The sequence below is a fragment of the Panthera tigris genome, chromosome F2 (genome assembly GCF_018350195.1).
Source record: "Panthera tigris isolate Pti1 chromosome F2, P.tigris_Pti1_mat1.1, whole genome shotgun sequence".
Classification (NCBI taxonomy): Eukaryota; Metazoa; Chordata; class Mammalia; order Carnivora; family Felidae; genus Panthera; species Panthera tigris.
In genome coordinates this window covers 30,825,105-30,833,450 of record NC_056676.1, presented here as the reverse complement: position 1 = coordinate 30,833,450, position 8,346 = coordinate 30,825,105, and the positions used below count along the sequence as shown (strand labels likewise).

At 35.0% G+C, this 8,346-nt stretch overlaps 1 long non-coding RNA gene across 1 annotated transcript in view; it reads left to right on the top strand.

Moving 5' to 3' along the window:
* Nucleotides 1-6,947: 6,947 nt before the first annotated feature.
* The window catches only part of LOC122235099, a 52,738-nt gene continuing 51,339 nt past the window's right edge, over nt 6,948-8,346 (top strand). Inside the window, exon 1 of the long non-coding RNA XR_006213220.1 lies at nt 6,948-7,047. This is a non-coding gene — a long non-coding RNA (uncharacterized LOC122235099). The remainder of the gene's footprint in view (nt 7,048-8,346) is intronic.

Here is an 8,346-nt window from a genome sequence, read left to right as displayed (position 1 = left end):
AACTGTTACTACTTGTAAATCACAAATTATTCATAAAAAATCCTAAAGACTCCACAAAAAATTATTAGAAGTAATAAGTAAAATGGCAGGATACAAAATTAATAACCAGAAATTGGTAGTGTTTCTGTATACTAACAAAGAAGTTGCAGAAAGAGAAATAAAAAAAAATAATAATTTCATTTACAACTGCACCAAAAAGAATAAAACACCTAGGAATAAACTTAACAAAAGAGGTGAAAGACCTGTACTTTACAAACTATAAAACACTAATGAAAGAAATTGAAAAAAACAAAACACAAAAAATGGAAACAAATGGAAAGATATTCCATGCTCAGGGATTAGAAGAATTAGTACTGTCAAAATTTCCACATTACCCAAAGCAATCCACAGATTCAACGCAACCTTTATCAAAATACCAACAGCATTTTTCATAGAACTAGAAAAAATAATACTAAAATTTGTATAGAACCACAGAATACCCCAAATAGCCAAATCAATCCTGAGAAAGAAGAACAAAGTTCAAGGTATCACAATTCCATATTTCAAAATATACTACAAAACTATAGTCATCAAAACAGTAAGGTACAGAACAAAAACAGACACATAGATCAACAGAACAGAAAGCCCAGAAATAAATCCATAATTACATGGTCAATTAATCTATGACAAAAAAAAACCATCAACAAAACAAAAATACAATCTACTGAATGGGAGAAGATAATTGCAAATGATACATACAAGAAGGGGCTAATATCCAATATATATATAAAGAACTTACACAACTCCACACACACACACACAAAAATCCAATTAAAAAATGGGCAGAGGACCTGAATAGACATTTTTCCAAAGAATACATACAGATGGCCAACAGAGACATGAAAAGATGCTCAACATCACTAATCATCAGGGAAATGCAAACCAATGCTACAATGAGATATCACCTCACACCTGTTAAAATGACTAAAATCAAGTAGACAAGAAGCAACAAGTGTTGGGGAGGATGTGGAGAAAAAGGAACCCTTGTTCAATGTTGGTAGGAATGTAAACTGGTATAGCCACTGGGCAAAACAGTACAGAGGTGTCTAAATAAATTAAAAATAGACATACCATATGATCCAATAATTCCACTATTGTGTATTTACCGTGTCCATAAGTAGATGAATGGATAAGGAAAATGTACACACACACACACACACACACACACACACACACACAGATGAATATTACACAACTATAAAAAAGGATGAGATTTTGAGATTGTGCCATTTACAACAACATGGATGGACATAGAAGGTATTATTCTAATTGAAATAAGTCAGACTGAGAAAGACAAATTTGGAAAAAACAAACAAAAAGCAGAGTCAGAACCATAACTAAGAGGACAAACTGATAGCTTAAGAGGGGAGGGGAGTGGGGAAAATGGGTGAAGGGGAGAGGAAGATACAGGTCTCTAGTTATAGAATCAGTAACTCAGGAGAATAAAAATCAGAGCATAAGGAATACAGTTAATGATATTGTCACAGCACTGTAATGGGACAAATGGTAGCTGTATTTGTGGTGAACACAGCATGATGTATAAACTTGCCAAATCACTAATGTAACAATGTGTGTCAACTATACTCAAAAAAAATGTGGCTATCTCATGAAAATAAAATCTAAATATGTTCCTGTTCTTTAAAAGTATAATAATAAAAGAAAAAAGTACAATATAAAAGTACCAATTTGAGATGCGAAGGTGCAAAATATAGGTGCAAGAAAGGATAGAGTTGGTAATGTTTTTATCACAGAAAGTGGGAAGTCAAGACACACTGATTGTAGGTAATGCCATACAAATGTATAGCTATATTTTCACCAATATTACTATTTTTCTGATCTTTTAATAGTCCCACTTTCAGGGTTCTGTCCACGCCATCCACATATCTATTGCTTCACTGTGGGATACAAGCTTCTCAGAATAAGCAGTCCTTTTCAGAATCCTGTCCCTCCTTCCTTCCAACCCATGTATACTCTAGGACATAGGGTTTTTGTACTGATAAATAAAAAATGGAGGTTAAGGAGAGGTGAGGGTTAGGGGCAAAGGCAAATGCTTACTGCCACTTCTCAGAGAGATTATCTGTCCAGATCTCTCATGTAATTGACACAGGCAGGGAGCCTTTCATTATGACAATGGTGGGGATGGTAAAAAGAAAGCATATCCTGTCATTCTTCAGGTAATCACTACTTTATACAGTAAAGCTAATTATGTCACAGTTATTTCTTACCTTAGTTGAACTTAGCTGGATAAAAATAACTGTCACATTTCTAATTTATTACATTTGATATTAGTATAATTCTTCAATTTAATAGTATATGGAGTTTCTTTTATGAAACCTCTTCAATTAGTAAGGATTTGAGAGAAGCCCTAACTTCCCTACAATTTCTAGAATTTAGTGGTATAATTTGGGATTCTATAACTGGTACGATAACTTCAATTTGTTTACATTATATATTTTTTCCTTTGAAAAATAATTTTATCAAAAAAATACTTTTAGTTTTGTTTTTCAACCACATTTAAGCACATTTATAAACTTATACATTGAGAATATCTGGATATAGAATGCTTAATTCAATATTTTTAACCTAAAACATGTATGCCTATTGCTAAATTATATACTTTTAATTAATGTTTGATAGACTGTGTTATATATTGTATGTACTTACTGCAACTTGCTTGAGAGTTAATTATATTTTTCTGCCCCACTGATGTCAGGCTTGGCTATGTGGCTTACATGGCCAGTGAAATGTCAGGGGGAACTCTGAAGATTCAACATGTGAGTTGTGCTTCAAGCCTGGATCTTAGAGTAAAGGGTCATTTATTTTTATGTTCATATTCATATATATAAATACACAGAGATCATGTGTATATACATACATGTATAAATATAACCTGCACACAAAAATATTACATATGCATAGACACACGCATAAATATGCTCACTTACAAATGTCATGGAACAAAATAGATTAGAACAAAAGCAACATAAACAGTGCCTGTTACTGTTTGGTAGGTGTTTCACTCTTTTGTCAGAGTCCACAACCTGTGATCTTCTTTTTAAATGTAGAGCTATCCCATTCACAGACTTAGGACTGCATTAGACAGGCTTTTACAGAATAGAGCAGGACCATCCTACATAGGATACAGTGTTCTTTTGTAGGCAACATCTTTCTCAGTTGAGCTGTTCAACCATAGCAGCAATGGTATTAATGGAGAGCATTCTATAGTCCTTTTTCTAGTCCCTTGGCTGGCTGCTGTTGCCTTTTTCCAACTTATGTTTTAGAAAATGCAAGGGGTGTGGGGGAGAAAACTGAAATCTTTGGAATGACTGATTCCTAGGCATCGTTCTTTCAGTTTGCCCAGATTATTAAGATTGCATCAAAATATCATTAACAGGGTCATTCCTTGTTTTTTGTTAGCATAACTCTGTGCAGCTGCAGTTTTGATAATAATTTGTGGTTAAAAGATAAAATTGATTTCAAATTATACTTTTTATGGCAGTATTGAATATCCCCTCAGTAGAATAAATTTAATATTAGATAGATGTGTTCTTAAAATTATTGAGCTATTCCCCAATGAGAAGTTTCTTATTGGTTATATTTCCTCTCTTTGAATCTCTCTACTTCACCCAAGACAATGTTCTGTGCCCCCCAGATCCTGTCCTCTCTTGCTGAGACAGCTATTTATCTCTCCATTTTCTTACCAGAAGTTAAATTCTAGTCTCAAATCTGCATTCCCCTTATTCATTAAAGCTCCTTTACTAAATAACATAAACCCTTTTGCAGGTTTTCTACATTGGGCTAATACCAAAGACTACAGGAAAGCTAAATTAACATCTTTCCTTTAAATGATCAAATACTTAGTCAGGGCCCTCTGAAGCCCTAGTCTCTACAGACAGAAGCAGCCCCATTTAAAAATGTATTCTCTTCACCCAGAGAAAGCCCAAGGAGTCCTTAGTTCATTCTTTTTTCTTTAATTACATGTAGATAAGAAAACGTGCCAAGGATGCATAAATAATCTTTAATAGTAATAATAGCTACCAGTATTCAGTATATACACCATGTGACCATGCATTTAAAAACAAATTATCAACCCTTCTCATATTTTTTCCATCCTTCACAGATGAGGAAACCTTTGTTCTGTATGGTTTAGGTAAAATGCTCATGGTCTCTAAAACACTGAATGGTAGACGTGATATTCTAATTTAGATATTTCTGGCCAGAAAAACATGTGGGGAACAGAAGAATGGGTGACATTCTTGGTTCTGTCACCATCTAGCTTTGTGACCACTGGCAATTCTAACAATTCTGAACTTCAGTTTAAGCATCTAGAAAATGCAGGGATTAAAATAATCTCTAAAGTCTATTTAAATTTCAAAAATCTATGATTTTTCCAGGGAGACCTGTAGCAAGTATCCCCACTGTAATATGTGCAGAAGTTTATCTATTGCTTTATATTTTTTTTATTTTTTTTAACGTTTATTTATTATTGAGACAGAGAGAGACAGAGCATGAACGGGGGAGGGTCAGAGAGAGGGAGACACAGAATCTGAAACAGGCTCCAGGCTCCAAGCTGTCAGCACAGAGCCCGACGCGGGGCTCGAACTCACGGACCGTGAGATCATGACCTGAGCTGAAGTCGGCCGCTCAACCGACTGAGCCACCCAGGCGCCCCAATATTTTTTAACTATACTCATTGCTTATCAATACTTACTAAACTATTTAAATATGCTAACTTAATCAGCTCATAATATTAAGGAAACTCGCTAAATGTACCTGGCCTCACTCTTCCTCAGAGTACATTATTATGATACTCAGACTTCGATCTTCTCTAAGTTTGCTGCTATATGAAATTGTAAAATGCTCTTTCCACTTAGGAATGATTTCTTGAACACTCAATTTTATTTTATTTTATTTTTTTCAGTATATGAAGTTTATTGTCAAATTGGTTTCCATACAACACCCAGTGCTCATCCCAAAAGGTGCCCTCCTCAGTACCTATCACCCACCCTCCCTGCCCTCCCACCCCCATCAACCCTCAGTTTGTTCTCAGTTTTTAAGAGTCTCTTATGCTTTGGCTGTCTTCCACTCTAACCTCTTTTTTTTTTTCCTTCCCCTCCCCCATGGGTTTCTGTTAGTTTCTCAGGATCCACATAAGAGTGAAAATATATGGTATCTGTCTTTCTCTGTATGGCTTATTTCACTTAGCATAACACTCTCCAGTTCCGTCCATGTTGCTACAAAGGGCCATATTTCATTCTTTCTCATTGCCACGTAGTGCTCCATTGTGTATATAAACCACAATTTCTTTATCCATTCATCAGTGGATGGACATTTAGGCTCTTCCCATAATTTGGCTATTGTTGAGAGTGCCGCTATAAACATTGGGGTACAGGTGCCCCTATGTATCAGTACTCCTGTATTCCTTGGGTAAACTCCTAGCAGTGCTATTGCTGGGTCATAGGGTAGGTCTATTTTTAATTTTTTGAGGAACCTCCACACTGTTTTCCAGAGTGGCTGCACCAGTTTGCATTCCCACCAACAGTGCAAGACGGTTCCCGTTTCTCCACATCCTCTCCAGCATCTATAGTCTCCTGATTTGTTCATTTTGGCCACTCTGACTGGCGTGAGGTGATATCTCAGTGTGGTTTTGATTTGTATTTCCCTGATGAGGAGCGACGTTGAGCATCTTTTCATGTGCCTGTTGGCCATCCGGATGTCTTCTTTAGAGAAGTGTCTATTCATGTTTTCTGCCCATTTCTTCACTGGGTTATTTGTTTTTCGGGTGTGGAGTTTGGTGAGCTCTTTATAGATTTTGGATACTAGCCCTTTGTCCGATATGTCATTTGCAAATATCTTTTCCCATTCCGTTGGTTGCCTTTTAGTTTTGTTGGTTGTTTCCTTTGCTGTGCAGAAGCTTTTTATCTTCATAAGGTCCCAGTAATTCATTTTTGCTTTTAGTTCCGTTGCCTTTGGGGATGTGCCGAGTAAGAGATTGCTACGGCTGAGGTCAGAGAGGTCTTTTCCTGCTTTCTCCTCTAAGGTTTTGATGGTTTCCTGTCTCACATTCAGGTCCTTTATCCATTTTGAGTTTATTTTTGTGAATGGTGTGAGAAAGTGGTCTAGTTTCAACCTTCTGCACGTTGCTGTCCAGTTCTCCCAGCACCATTTGTTAAAGAGACTGTCTTTTTTCCATTGGATGTTCTTTCCTGCTTTGTCAAAGATTAGTTGGCCATACTTTTGTGGGTCTAGTTCTGGGGTTTCTATTCTATTCCATTGGTCTATGTGTCTGTTTTTGTGCCAATACCATGCTGTCTTGATGATGACAGCTTTGTAGTAGAGGCTAAAGTCTGGGATTGTGATGCCTCCTGCTTTGGTCTTCTTCAAAATTACTTTGGCTATTCGGGGCCTTTTGTGGTTCCATATGAATTTTAGGATTGCTTGTTCTAGTTTTGAGAAGAATGCTCGTGCAATTTTGATTGGGATTGCATTGAATGGAACACTAAATTTTAAAGACTAACCTTTAAAATCCTTCCAAGCTTTTAACATAAACATATGATTTCAAACCTTTGATTATATTTTCCAGAGTGATATAAAGGATTAAAATGATGAAACATTCAGACTCCACTTCTTCTTACAGTGGGTAAAAAAAAAAAAACAAAACAGAAGGTCAAATGCTCCAAGGTTAAAAGCCACATTTAGTAGCTTTTTAAACACAAATAAATTTCTTTAATATAATGAAGCCATGAACATGTCATTTTCGTACAAGGGGAGATGATCTCCAAATCAAACATAATGTTTACTAAATGTACATAATTATTCATATATATTTTTGATGAATGGAAATAAATATACCTCTTCTTTCCATCTATTTTTTTAAGCCAATGCCTAACCAATTTCAAATAATTTGCTACTATCCTGCTGCTGAATTGCCAGTAGATTCAAAAGATTGGTACACACCCTATCATACTGCGGGATGTGATGGAATGGGAAGTTCTTCATTATTTCCAAGTAAGTGATTGCAGTGATAGCCTCTTAAAAATTGTGTAATTGAAATACTAGCTGTATATTGCTTCAAGCAGGCATGCTTTGAACTGAATGCAATAAAAATCCTTTTAAAACAGAAAAGTATATTTCCTGATCTCTTCCCTTCCAGTCATCTCACATGATTATGATTATTATAATTTAGCAATTATAGAACTTTTAAAACAGATTGTGCTTAAGCTAAGAACTATTATTACCACCATATTCTGAATTAAGAATTAAGCAAAAAGATTTTATCAGTGAGGCCTCTCAGCCACTCTACCTTCTGTTAATCTGAACACTAGAAGATGAAAAGGTCAGGCCCAACAACTATACATACCGAAAAGCTGTTTAACACAGCAAGAGGCACTATTATAGGCTGGATACCAAGTTTGCAGTGTGAAAATGCTGAGCCACTGGCAGTTGTAGAAGTGAACCTTTCCAGATTTAATTAAAACTATACATGAAGATACTATGGACAATGAATCAGACACCATGACAATTACCACAGGCTTTTTGTACTTGGATGACAAAGGAAAGCTATCATTCGGAAAAAGATATTAATTCAGAAGATAATGCTGTAGAGCAAGTTTTTACTGAATAAAAACTGAATGCCTTTTTGCCATTTTCTGAATGTCTTTTGCCAGGATGGGAATAAATAGATGGTAGTTTAAGCATATTTTTACTTTCAAGTTTGTATTTTCTAAATATTTTTATAGCATTTAACAGTGGATGTATATATTCTGAAGCATTTGATAATGAAATTTTAATGTATATCTAACAACTTCATTCTCTAGGCTTTGAGAAAGGCTTCTAAATTACTATTTGTAATATTTATGAAAGTACTTTTTAAAAGACTATTTCTAAATAATCACCAATGACTGGGTGGCTACAATTAGTTTTGAGTCTGAAAGTGCAGTAAAGTGTAATTCTCTATAATATATATTTTCAGAAGTTATAAAGTGATAGTAAGAAGAGCTTTTAAATTCATTCCTCTGATGAGCTACTCTGTTCCTATTTCCAATAATTTTAATATATTTAAATCATAAGAGGTGAAAGAAAAACACAATTAAAATAGAATTGGTATCCGCCTAATCCCATTTCAGTTATTTCAGCTGATCTAAAAGAGAAAGTAAGAGCAACTCATTTCACAGAACATTCAAAGATCAACATTATATTGACTTTAGTATTATTACTGGTTAAAAGAAAAATCATTTATGTTTTACAGTTAGGCAATATTATGAACAAAGTTTTATTAGAATTATTTTTAACAGACAAAAATGTGGA